General features: G+C 37.3%; 1 pseudogene; it reads left to right on the plus strand.

The window, feature by feature from the left end:
- Positions 1-10: 10 nt before the first annotated feature.
- On the plus strand, positions 11-6,475 carry LOC101725367 (large ribosomal subunit protein eL6 pseudogene; annotated as a pseudogene).
- The last annotated feature ends 6,036 nt before the right edge of the window (positions 6,476-12,511 follow it).

Below are 12,511 nucleotides of genomic sequence, written 5' to 3' on the forward strand. Positions count from 1 at the left end.
AAGGCGGGAAATGCGTGTGAGGTGAGACTTTAGCGATTCCTGTGCTGTCCCTCCATCCCTTGGAAGATGACAAAGCTAGATACCATGTTCGCTTGCCTTTGGTTCATCAGGGTGTCGATGGGTACCCGCTCCTACTGTCAGTCAGTTATTCTGACATTCTCAGCGGCTCCCCTTCGTCAGGCGTCAGTTCATTGACTCACTAGAGCAGGGAGCTCAGTGTGAAAGCCCTGGGTTTGATCCCTAGTACAGTAAACAAAAAACTAAACAAAACAAAAACCTACTACCTTACAACCACCCCTGTGTGTATGTGTGCGTGTGCATGTGGGTGTGTAGTGTTTTTAAAAATACGGTGAATATTTAAATTTTTAAAATTTATTATAGTAAGAGATACATTAACCTGCCTCAAAATACCTCCCCACCCCATCCCCACTCCCTGCTGCAAAAACCCTTACCCCATCATTCTTTCCACTTCCTGAAGCACTTCTGTGCTTTTGTGTCTTTAGTTGTATTGCTGCATTCAGGTCTTGAGTCTCTTCAAAATATTTACCTTTCATGGTCCTTTTGACTTTGAGGAAGACCCACAGGTCGCATGGTGCCAGATCCTGTGAGTGAAGTGGTTGAGGCCGTATACCACAATGCTCTTGGGCCGGGGATTTAGCTCAGTGGTTCACAGTGCCTGCCTCGCATGTGCAAGGTCCCGAGTTCAATCCCCAGTACCAAAAAACCAACCAAACAAAAAAAAACTAGTGTTCTTGCAAGCCTGTTGGCACTTGTCAGCAGCCTTTACCATATTTTTAATCACACCTCATGAAGATGCTCACAGAAGAGTTCCAGAACTGCTTCAAAAAGGGGCAAGAATCATGGGATACGTGTGTATGAAGTGAGGGGAAGTATTTTGAGAGCGATTAATGGCACTGTGTCTTTTACTGTAATAGATTTGTAAAAATTTATACATTCACTATATATTTTGATCACACCTCATATTTTAGCATGTTTCGGCAAACATAAAGATACAGAGAAATACACTGGGTTTTTAATATTAGTTGGAGTAGTGAGACAGAAAATAAGATTCTTAGCCAAAGGAAAAAAGTTATACATAATGTTGATAAAAATGTAAAATACTAGCTAGACAATCACTGCAAATATGTTAAAATGGAATATACATATGAATAAGAACTAAAACAGTTAATATTAGATAAATCCAAACATTGTTTTGACTAGAGAATGGGATTGCAGGAAACTTTTTACTTTGGATTTCTGTTATTTTAATATTACTTTTGCAATAAAATAACATTCAACAACTTAGAGTTTAATATTGAGGGATGAAATCACATAAACAGAGATGTTCTTTCTTTTGTCCCACTTTCAATTGATGTATTCATGTTGTTTTGTCTTATAAGCCACCTGAAATGTTACCTAGGTCAAAGTGGATAGAAGTAGATAAATACAAGTAACTTAACTTTTGCTGTGCCCCTCCCCCATGGTACCTTTGATTGAACACAGGGCTTTGGCACTGAGCTACATCTCCAGTCCCTTTTTATTTCGAGACAGGGTCTCCCTGAGTCACTAAGTTGCCCAAGCTGGGCTCAAACTCATGATTCTCCTGCCTGTGCTTCCTAGAGTGCTGGATTTGCAGGTGTGTGCCACTATGCCCAGCAGGCTCTTCTTTTAATTGGTCTTGCACATTGCCATCATATTAATAATCATGATATTGTCACATAAAATGAGGATAATAACACTTGCCTTATAGGATTGGGGGTAGATTAAATGAATTAATATATATACAGCATTTAGATCAGTGCTTGGCATAATTGTATTTACTCACTAAGGACTAGTTATTATGGTTATAATGTTTGTTTGTTTATGATGGAATCTCATGTTACCCCAGCTGTTCTCAACTCTCATAGTCTCAAATGATCCTCCTGCCTCAGCCTCCCAAGTAGCTGGAACTACACGGCATATAGCCTAAAATATACTTTTTTTCTTTTTCAGTGCTGGGAAACCCAAGGTCTTGCACATGCTAGGCAAGCAGTCAGCCTCTGAACTATGTCTCCAGCCCTTTATAATTTCTTTGCTCAGGAATTTATAAGGCATTTCTGCAGAATAAAATCCAAATGCAAGAGCATCCATAATTTACTCTTATAAATAAGAACAGTCTTAATTCAGATGCCACTTATAATATTTTATGTCATTATTGAGGCTTTGAAATTTATACAGATTGTGATCCTCTTGCCTCAGCTTCTCAAATAGCAGGGACTACAGGCATGTGCCATTGTACCTAGGTCATTGATCCTTTCATATTCATTGCATTAATAATAATAATTTGGATCTGCAGTTAAGTAAAATGTATTATTAAAATTAATTTCAGCTAGGGCCGGGTATTTAGCTTAGTGGTGCCGCCTGCTTCTCAAGTGCAAGGTCCTGAATTCGGTCCCTGGTACCAAAAAAAAAAACCCAAAAAACTAATTTCAGCTGAGCTTGGTGGCATGTACCAGGCTAAGGTAGGAGGATCACAAGTTCCAGACCAGCCTGGACAACTTAGCAAAACTTTAATTTATCTTAAAAAGTAAAAATAGAAATGACTAGGGATGTAGCTTAGTGGTAGAGGGCTTGCCTAACAAGTGCAAGACCCTGGATTCAATCCCCAGTACCACAACAAACAAACAATCCAGAGCTAATAAAATTAAAACAAAACTAATTTCTTTTTTTTTTTTTGAAACTTGCTATGTACTTCAGTATGGCCTTGAAATCACAGTGTAGCCCAGGCAGGCCTCAAACTCTAGGTGATCCTCCTGCCTCAGCATCCTGAGTGCTGGGATGATAGGCATGTGCCACCATGCCTGGCTCTTTTTACTTTTTAAATTTTTCTGTAGAAAATGTAATATTACATGTGGTTCACATCAAATTTCTATCAGATAAGAAGAATCTATAGTATTTTTAAAAAATGTTGCTACTTTCTCATCTTAATTTCTGTTCTCCTGGTTATTTTTCAGTACTGGGGATTGAACCCACAGCCTCTTGCATGCTAAGAATGCTCCTGTTGGTTTTCTGTAATGACCAGATACATTATACTAAAATTTATATTAACTTTTAGGGATAAGGATGTAGTTCACTGGTAGAGTATTTGGCTATGTTAACTCTTATTTTATTAAATAAACATTACTCTGGAATGTAAGATCTATTAAAGCTAAAAACTCCAAGAAGTCAAAGCCCCACTGCAGCTGAAACCCTGTACTGGTTAGAGTAATTTCCAAGTATCCCCAATCTGCTATGTATCCCAGAAAGGCCATGTAGAAGAGAAAGTACTCAGCTGTTAAATCCAAGGTTGAAAAGAAAAAGGAAAAGGTTCTTGCTACTGTCACAAAACCAGCTGGTGGTGACAAGAATGGTGCTACCTGGAATGGTTGTGCTTTGCAAAATGCCTACATACTATTGAAGATGTACCACAAACATTTTTGAGCCAGGGCAAATAAAATAAAACAAAACAAAACTCACCACACAAAAAAACCTTCAGTCAGCATGTGAGAAAATTGTGAGTTAGCATCACTCCTGGGACCAACTCAATCATCCTCACTGGGTGCCACAGGGGCAGGAGAGTGGTTTTCCTGAAGTAGCTGAGAAGTAGCTTGCTATTTGTACCTTGGTCCTTTTCCCTCAATCAATTTCCTTTGTGTAGACACATCAGAAATTTGTCATCACCACCTCCACAGAAATTGATATGGTCAATATGAAAATCCCAAAACACCTCACTGATGATTACTTCAAGATGTAGCTAGGGCCAGGGGTTTGGCTCAGTGGTTCTGCCATCTGCCTTGCAAGCGCAGGGTCCTGAGTTCGATCCCTGGTACCAAAACAAAACAAAACAAACAGTCAAGAAGTAGCTGTGGAAACCTAGACACCAGGATGGTGAAATCTTAGACACAGAAAAAGAAATACAAGATTACTGAGCAGTACAAGATTGACAGGGAAGTGGTGGACTCAAAAATTTTACCATAGGGCTGGGGATTTAGCTCAGTGGCATCACGCCTGCCTGGCAAGCACAAGGTCCTGAGTTCGATCCCTAATATAAAAAAATTTTTTTTACCCAAAATTACAGTTATCCCTTTGCTTCAGGTCTACATGGGATTATTTTTTTACTCTAACAAATGAAATTTAATTAGCATTCTAGGTGTCTTACCAAGAACCAATTAAATAACTGATACATTTTTAAAAAAAGATGTCATTGGATCTTAACTTTGATACAAATATCAAGTACCTATTCTAGGCACTGGTTTAGGCAATAGAAATACTGGAGTAACTTGCCTACCCCCAAGGAGGTTTGTCTTCTAGATGGAAACAGCAAATTAACAAGATATTTAGATTTTGATAAATGTTATATTACTTTCTTTTTTTTTTTGGTACCAGGGATTGAACTCAGGACCTTGTGCTTGTGAGGCAGGCAGCGGCACTACTGAGCTATATCCCCGTCCCTAAATGTTGTTTTTCTGAGATGACATTTGAGCAGATACTTGAAGGATAAGAAGGAGCCAGTCATGTGATTGTCTCAGAGAAAAGCCTTCAAAACAGAAGGAACAGGTATCACAAATGATCTGAAGTGGAAAGTTCTTGACTGGAAGAATACACAGTGGTTGACCAACTTTAAGATGACCTACAGTGATCCCTTCTTCTGAGTATTCACCTTCTTTTGCAGTCCCTTAGCAACATCTGTGATCGTAGAATACAGGAACCAGGCATGATTGCACACACCTTTAGTCCCAGCTACTTTTTTTTTGGTACCAGGGATCGAACTCGGGTCCTTGCGCTTGTAAGGCAGGCTGCCGAACCACTGAGCTAAATCCCCGGCCCTAGTCCCAGCTACTTGAGAGGGTGAGATGGGAGGATCAATTGAGCCCAGGAGTTTGGGACCAGACTGGGCTTGTCCTCTCTCAAAAACAATTTTTTAAAAGATACAGGACAGCAGATAGAATATCCTTTCAGGGCCAGGGATTTAGCTCAGTGGTTTCGCCGCCTGCTGTGCAAGCGCAAGGACCCGAGTTCGATCTCTGGTACCAAAAAAAAAAAAAAAAAAAAAGAATATCCTTTCAGTGATTTTGTTACATAAGATTGTGACTTTCATTTTAGGAAAGACATCTTGAAGAATTTCACACTGCAAAGAACTGCATACAACCTTTGACTAACAACTAGAAACTGAGGTCCTTAGTCGACTCCACAACCCTTGTGAAACTGAACTAGATCAACTGCATGAGTTTGGATTTAGATCCCTCCATACTTGAGGCTTAAGACTCCAGTTTTGTTAATTATAGCATTGTGAGAGATCCTGAAGCAGAGGACCCAGCTCAGCATTGAACTTCTGACCCACAGAAGATGTGAGATAATACACGTAGATAAATTTATGGAAATTTGTTACACAGCAGTAGATAAGTAACACATACATTTGATAAAACTGCTTTCTTGTAGCTGGGCATGGTGGTGCAGGCCTGTAATCACAGCACTCCATAGGCTGAAGCAGGAGGATCGCTGTAAGTTAAGTTCAAGGCCAACCTGAAATGTGTAGTGAGACCCTGTCTCAAAAAACAAAACAAAAAAACCCCCTGTGCTTTCTTTCAAGTCATTGAAAGTCTCTAATAATGTAGTGCTAAGTCAGAACGCTGGTTCACTTGGTTAGAAACCATTTTAAGTTTTTACTGATCAATTAATTACCACTCCCTTAGGTTTATTTGTGCAAGAAATAGTCTTAATTGTGCTTTCACTTGGCCTACATGTTCTCATTTTTGTATCATGAAACTGCTTACCAGCTGCTTTGTTAAAATTCCAGGTATACTATGGTTCTGTCCAAAAAGAGAATGAGTTCGTCTGTCATGCTTTTTCTATAAACTCATGCTGACTTAGTGGTTACTTTTTTTCCCCAGTTGTTTAAAAACACATCTTTCGGACATTTCCTTGACTTACGGTTTGCAGATTCTACCATCTTTTCTTATTATAAAAGTAAAATGTTTTACCTATCTCCAGTTTTCTCTCAATCTACTGGGTTTTGTATCAGTGCTCAGATTTTGCCAGTAGCTTATGGGTTAACCTGTAAGTTTCATCAAAACCTTGGAATGTAATTTGTTCAGCCTACAAGTGGTAGATTTATTTAGAGAAGTCAGGTGTTCTCATAATCTTTATCTTCAGTTCCCTCTTATGATGTTTGTTTTGTACTTTTTAATTTAATATGATTTTTTTCAGTAGGAAAGAAAGAAATGGGTTACTCATTAATCATTGCATCATGAATTCCAGCAAGGGACATTTCTTTCCTTGCCTTTTCTCTGAATTTCATCCTTTTTGGCAGTAACTTTATTAAGATATAAATTGTGTACAATATAACTCATCCTTTTAGAATGCATAATTCCATAATTTATTCACAGAGTTGGACATCCATCACTACTGTCTAGTTTTACAACATTTTGTTACCCAAAAAAGAAACCCCATTTCTTTAGGGAACATCTTTTTTTTTTTTTTTTTTTTGGTACCGGGGATTGAACTCGGGACTTTGCGCTTGCAAGGCAGGCAGTGGAAACACTGAGCTAAATCCCTGGCCCTAAGAAACCCCATTTCTGTTATTAATCACCCTTTTTCCCAAATTAACCTCCTAGCTCCAGGCAACCATTAATTTACTTTCTATCTGTATGGATTTGGCTATTTTCACCTTTCTTTGGAATGGTATCATAGGACATGTGGTCTTTTGTGACTGACTTCTAACACAGCATGTGTTCAAGATTCATCAGTGTTGTAGCATATATGTACTTTTTCCTTTTTATTGCTAATTGTATGGATGTATTACATTTTATTTATCAATTCATCAGTTGATGAACATTTCTACTTTTTGCCTCTTAAGAATAATTGCTGCGATGAACATTTGTGTCCAGCATTTTAGGTGGACATGTGTTTTTGTTTTTCTTGATTATATATCTAGGAGTAGAGATGGTTATATACGTAAGAGCTGAGTCATACGGAGACTGTATTGCCAAAGTAGCCGCACCATTTTATATTCCATGAGCAGTGTAAGGGGATTATATTTTTCCATATCATCATTTATTATATCTTTGTTTTTGAGGCAGGGTCTTGCTATGTAGTTCAGACTGGCCCTAAACTCATTATGTAGCCCAGGCTCACCTTGAACTCATGGCAACTTTCTTGCCTTAGCCTCCCGAGTACTGGGATTACAGGTGTGTGCCACCACGCTTGGTGTACTATGTCTTCTTTTTTTTTTGATACCGAGGATCGAGCTTGGAACCTTGTGCTTGTGAGGCAGGCGGCAGAACCACTAAGCTAAATCCCCAGCCCATTTATATACATTTTTGAGAAGTTTCTATTTAAAAGTTTTACCCAGGTTTTATTTATTTATTTATTTGGTACCAGAGATTGAACTCAGGACCTTGCACGTGCGAGGCAGGCATGGTACCACTGAGCTAAATCCCCAGGCCCTTCACCTAGATTTTAATTGGGTTATTTCTTATTATTGAGGTGTTTATGTACATAAACTACATATAGTCTTTGTCAAATATGTGACTTACAAATATTTTCACACTTCCTGTGAGTTCTTTTCACTTTCTTGATACTTATAAAATTAAATTTTTAGTAAGATGAGTGTTTTTCCTGCTATTGTTTCTTGTTGTTTTGCTGTTACATGTGAGAAACCATTGCCTAATTTCTGAAAGATCTGTGCTTCTCTCTTCAGCACCAAATATGTGCTCTCTTTTCTATATCTGAGCTAGTCAAAAAAGCTCCCTTGATGTCATATTAACTTTAAAAATTATCTTTCCTTATTCTTCTAAACCGTTTCCTATCAGAATATGTAGTGGTTAAGAGTGAGAACTCTTGAGTCACACTGAGTTTGAATGTTGGTGTTTCTACTTTATAATCTTAGGAAAGTGACAGCTTTTTAAAGCTTCAACTTCATGTATAAAATGGGAATAATAGTACTTCTTACCTCAAATTTTACGTGAAAGATTAAAATGCTTGGTATAGAGCTTTATACAAAGAAAACACTTGAAACTTTCCAGCTATATTATTAGAAATCGTCTTTATTATTATTATTTTTTCTTTAAGTATTATTTTAGAGAACTTTTCCCTCAGCAAAAATATTTTAATAGGTGTCTTTCTTGACTTTGTATCAGTTTGAGTAATGTTAGTTTATGGTAGAAGTTTAATATATATCAGCTAATTTTTGTGGGGTTTTTTTGGTACCAGGGATCGAACTCGGGACCTTGTGCTTGCGAGGCAGGCGCCAGAACCACTGAGCTAAATCCCCGGCCCATATATCAGTTAATTTTAATTGATCTGTAATATATAATTCCTATTACATTATGTGAGAACTGGAATGTGTTTGAACTTGCTAAGGAGCTTTTTGTTGTTGTTGTTTGTTTTTTGAGACAGGGTCTCGCTATGTAGTTCAGGCTGGCCTTAAATTCACTATGTAGCATAGGTTGACCTTGAACTTGAGGCACTCCTCCTGCCTCAGCCTCCCAGTGCTGGTCTTACAGGTGTGTGCTGCCACACCTGGCTGAGAGCTTTCAAAAAACAAAAAACTCCAAAAACCACCGCCCCCAGCACTGAGGACCAGAGTTGCCCCCAAAACAGAGGAGGTGAACCCTCCGGGCCACCGAACCACTGCCCCCGGTGCTAAGGAGCAGAGCTGCCCCCAGCACAGAGGAGGTGAACCTTCTGGGCTGGTGTACCATCACACCCAGCACAGAGGAGGTGAAGTGCGCACCCCACCACCCAAATGAGAAGACATGTAAACAAGTCTCAAAACCAGACTTCCAGATCACCTAAAGCAAGCCCAAACGGAAACCAGATGGAACATTCTGATACTGAACCACCTGGGCTCCCTGAACTGGCAACAAAAGAGGATCTGGAAAAAATGAAATCAGAAATAATTTCTCTGATAACAGCAGAGATTGTGCCCATAGTATAAGACAATTAATAAATCTAGAGAGGACGCAGATAAAAAAATAGAGGAGTTGAGGAACATGATGGAATCCCAACATAGGAAACAAATGGAATCCATAAAACAGATGCAAACAGATTTCCAGGAGATTAAAAAATCCACTGAAAGTTTACAAAGCAGAATGAGCCAATGTGAGGACAGAATTTCAGATATAGAAGATAAGATTGCAATTAGTGACCAGGAAAAGAAAAATTGCTTTAAAATAGTAAGGGACCACGAGAAATCAATCCAGCAGCTGCTAGACGATGCAAAGAAGAATAACATAAGACTGATCAGAGTCAATGAAGAAACAGGAGAGAGTACAGACGACATAAAAAAACTGTTCACAGATGTGATGGCAGAAAACTTCCCAAAGAACTTGACATACAGATAAGTGAGGCATATAGGACTCCAACTAGCCTTGATTAAAAAAAAATCTACCCATAGGCATATAATTGTTAAGATTCCAGAAACTCAGCAGAAGAACAAAATTCTACAAGCAGTTAGAGAAAAGAAACAAATCACATACAAGGGAAAGCCCATCAGAATCACAGCAGACTTCTCAATGCAAACCCTGAAGGCAAGAAGAGCTTGGAGTGATGTATTTCAAGCCCTAAAGGAAAACGGCCTCCAACCCAGATTGATGTACCCTGCAAAACTATCTTTCAAAATTGATGGAGAAATCAGATACTTTCATGACAAAGAGCACCTGAGTAACTTCATGAATACCAAACCAGCACTCCAAAAAATTTTAGACAATATCCTAGCAAAAGACAATGAGGATCACAACCCCAGGAAGCCCAGCAGAATGAATCCATTGGGCATGACAAGAAGTTAAATGCAAGGGGGGAAAATCCAACAAAAAAGAAAAAGTCATGACAATGATAAGTCAATACATATTAGTTATAACCATCAATGTTAATGGTCTCAATTCACCAGTCAAAAGAAATAGACTGGCAGAATGGGTCAAGAAGCAAGATCCAACAATATGCTGCATACAAGAAAGACACTTAATTCAAAAGGAAGGTCATAGACTGAAAGTTAAAGGGTGGAAAACAATACTCCATGCAACAGGAACCTGAAAAAAAGCAGGAGTAGCTATCCTCTTTGCAGATCAAGTGGATTTCAAACCAAAATCTGAAACACTTCTGGTCCCAAGAAGTTCAGATAGTCAACTTGTATGTAGAAATCTATTGTGAACAAGTGTTTTTATTTCTCTTAAGTAAAAACTTAAGAACAGAACTGTTGGTTCTTAACAGTAATACAAGAAATTTCTATATTGTTTTCCAAAATAGTTTTATCATTTTACATTCACATTAGCAGTAATAGAAAGTTCTAACTGATTCACACCTAAGTTGACATTTGTTCTTTTAAAACTTTTAACTTAATCTCCTTAATCCTATAATAAGATCTTGTTATTGTACTGATAAGTATTTTTCTGATTCTAGTGTTGTACACATTGCCTTGTGCTGTACTGGCTATTTATCATCTTCTTGTGTCTACTTTTTAATTGGGTTGTCTATTAATGAGCTGTATGAGTTCTTTATATGTTCTGGTCATAGGTTATATGTATTATAAGTATGTTTTGTTTAAGGACTACTTTTCATTTTCTTAACAATGTCTTTTAAAGTTCTAAATTTTGATGGAATCTCATTTATCCATTTCTTTCTTTTATACATCATGTTTTTTGTATCCTAGGAAATTCTTGCCTACCCTAAATTCATGAACATTTTCCCTTATAATTTCTTCTTAAAGTTTTATAGTTTTAGTCTTTCATATTTAGGTTCATAGATCCTTTCAAGTTATTTTTATGTATGGAAATAAAGGGTTGAGGTTAATTTTTTTGTTGTTGTTACCAGGGATCGAACTCGGGTCCTTGCGCTTGTGCAGCAGGCAGCGAAACCACTGAGCTAAATCCCCAGCCCTTGAGGTTAATTTTTTACATACGGATACTAGGTGTTCTAGTACCGTTTGTTGAAAACATTATCTTTTCCTCTGCTCTTGAGTTGAGTTTATGTTCTATAAAATGTTAATGTTAAATAATCTTTCAAAGATCAGTAGACCATATATATGTGGTTCTATTTCTAGATTCTGTTTCATTCCATTGATCTATATGTCTTTCCTTATGCCAACATTGCCTTGATTACTGTAGCTTTAGAGGAAATCTTAAAATTAGGTAATAAATGTCTTCCAACACCGTTTTTTTTTTTTACTTTTCTAGGTCCTTTTACTCCTACATAACTTTTAAATTTCAATATCCAATTCTTCATTTATAGCAAGTATACATAGACCTGAACTTTTATATATACCTTGTGTTATCTAATCTTGCTAAATTCAAATACAAGTTCTAGGGGCTCCTAGAGAATTCTTAGTATTTTCTCTGTAGATGATCATTTCATCTACATATAAAGCTTTTGCTTCTACCTTGCCAATCCTATGCTACTTGTTTCTTTTTATTTCCAGACTATTTTGGTTTGGGCCTATGTTTCAAAGTTTAATGGACAGATGAAGAGTAGGCATATTTGCCCTTGTTCCCCACCTTAGGGAGAAAGCATTGTATCTTTTCCATTCCTATAAGGCATTTTTGCTGGAAGGATGGAGTACATGTCTTTTATCTGTTGAGAAGGTTGTGTTCTACTTCTAGTCTCCTGATAGCTTTTACCATGAACAGCTGTAGAATTTAGTCCAATACTTTTTCTGCAACTACTGACAGGATCATATGGCTTTTTCCTTTCTTCTGTTAAAATGATGACTTCTGGGGGTGGATCTTCCAATGCTGAACCAACACTGCCATCCCTATAATAAAACCACTTTCTACATACTGCCAGATCTGACTTTTAATAGTTTGTTTTGTTAAACAAATTTTTATCTATGTTCATACTTTTTTCTTCTATTATCTTTATTCAGTTTTAGAATTAGCACAATGTTGATCTCCTAAAATGAGGGGAGAAGTGTTCCTTCTCTTTTCTGCTTTAAATGTTTGATACAGTTCATCAGTTTAAATGTCTATGAGCCTGTTGTTGTTATACAGGTAGGTTTTCAAGCTAGGAATATACTTTATTTAATAGCTGCTACTCAAATTTTATATTTCTTTAAGAGTCAGTTTCATTAATTTGTCTTCCAAAGTAGTTCTTAGAAGTTGTCAAATTTATTTCAAAAAAGATTTTTGTAATATGCTTTCTATATCCTTTCAAATTCTGTAAAATCTGTGGTAATGTCCTCTAAATCTTGATATTGTAATTAGAAATGTATAATTGATATTGTGTAATAGGAAGAAAACATCTAAAGGAGTAGGGGAAGTGGGAAGTGTAGGGGAAAGGAAAGAAGGGAAAAGAAAAAATATAAGAAACGGAAAAAAAATGGAAACAAAGTCTGTAAATAGGGAAGGGTGGAGGGGGTGAAGGGAGGGTAAAGGGAATGGGGAAAAAAACAAGAACCAAGATACATCATGTAAAGGTACAAGATCCCAGTGATGAATGTAACTGTATTGTATACCTAAAATGTACCAGTAAACTTAATGGAAAAAAAAAGAAAGAAAGAAAG

This window comes from Heterocephalus glaber, unplaced genomic scaffold (assembly GCF_053883595.1).
Source record: "Heterocephalus glaber isolate CG9 unplaced genomic scaffold, H.glaber_assembly_v1.0 deba00001687, whole genome shotgun sequence".
Taxonomy (NCBI): domain Eukaryota; kingdom Metazoa; phylum Chordata; class Mammalia; order Rodentia; family Bathyergidae; genus Heterocephalus; species Heterocephalus glaber.